The sequence below is a fragment of the Lygodium microphyllum genome, chromosome 7, assembly GCF_053477565.2.
Source record: "Lygodium microphyllum isolate KBCC chromosome 7, Lygodium_microphyllum_v1.1.10, whole genome shotgun sequence".
Lineage (NCBI taxonomy): Eukaryota > Viridiplantae > Streptophyta > Polypodiopsida > Schizaeales > Lygodiaceae > Lygodium > Lygodium microphyllum.
Genome location: NC_141141.1, coordinates 108,563,656 through 108,565,176, shown reverse-complemented (window position 1 = coordinate 108,565,176; position 1,521 = coordinate 108,563,656).

Here is a 1,521-nt window from a genome sequence, read left to right as displayed (position 1 = left end):
AGAAAGGGAGAGATGACATGTGAGAGAGAGGGGAATCGGTTTTAATTTGAGAGAGAGAGAGAGAGAGAGAGAGAGAGAGAGAGAGAGAGAGAGAGAGAGAGAGAGCCTAGGCCCTATAATGAGATAGAGAAGAGGGGGACGGAGGGACTTTTAATTAAAAAAGGGAGGGGAAAGAGAAAGGGACATATTACACCATGAGAGAGAGGTGAGGGGAGGAGGTTTTATTAAATATGGGAGGTTTGAAAAAGGAAGTAGGTTTTCAAGAAGCCCTCTGGAGGTTTGAGGCTTTTCGATCCTACAATCAAAATAATATAGTAGTAAAGAGAGAGAGAGAGAGAGAGAGAGAGAGAGAGAGAGAGAGAGAGAGAGAGCTTAGGCCTTAGGCCCTACACATGAGAGAGAGGGGGGAAGAAAAAGATTTAATTTAAAAAATACTATTCTCTTTCGTCCTTTCTCCCCTCTCTTCGTCTTTTTCTCTTTTTTCTTCTTTTTTATCATTCTTCTTCTTTTTCTATCTCCCTCTCAAAATGTATGAAAAACTATATCTAAAAACTTTTTAAAATATTTAATTAAAAAAGTTTAAATTAAACAATCTAATCTAGGAGAGAGAGAGAGAGAGAAACTTTTGATTTAAAAAGAAGTTTGCCTTAATTAAAGGAGGAGAGAGAGAGAGAGAGAGGAGTCAAGACATGAAAGAGAAAGGGAGAGATTATACGTGAGAGAGATGGGGGGGTTTTAATTAGAGAGAGAGAGAGAGAGAGAGAGAGAGAGAGAGAGAGAGAGAGAGACCTTAGGCCCTAGCCTTACACATGAGAGACAGAGAGAGAGAGAGAGGGAAAGTGAGGGGGAAGAAAAAAGTGTAATTTTAAAAAAACTATTCTCTTTTCTCGTTTCTCCCCTCTCTTTGTCTTTTTTCTCTTTTTTCTTCTTCTTTTTTAAATCATTCTTCTTCTTCTTCTTCTTCTTCTCTCTCTCTCTCTCTCTCTCTCTCTTTTCTTCTTCTATCTCCCTCTCAAAATGTATGAAAAATTGTCTTAAAAATTATAAATTAACAAGAAAAGTTTAAAATATTTACTTTAAAAAATTTCAAATTAAAAGTTTAATCTATCTGAGAGAGAGAGAGAGAGAGAGAGAGAGAGAGAGATTTGATTTAAAAAGAAGTTTGATTTGAGAGAGAGAGAGAGAGAGAGAGAGAGAGAGATTTGATTTAAAAAGAAGTTTGATTTGAGAGAGAGAGAGAGAGAGAGAGAGAGAGAGAGAGAGAGAGAGAGAGAGAGAGAGAGAGAGAACCTACGCCCTACACATGAGAGAGGGAGAGAGGGGGAGGAATTTAATTAAAAAGGGGAGAGGCAAGAGAAAGGGAGAGATGACATGTGAGAGAGAGGGGAGACTGTTTTAATTTGAGAGAGAGAGAGAGAGAGAGAGAGAGAGAGCCTAGGCCCTATAATGAGATAGAGAAGGGGGGGATGGAGGGACTTTTAATTAAAAAAGGGAGGGGAAAGAGAAAGGGACATATTACAC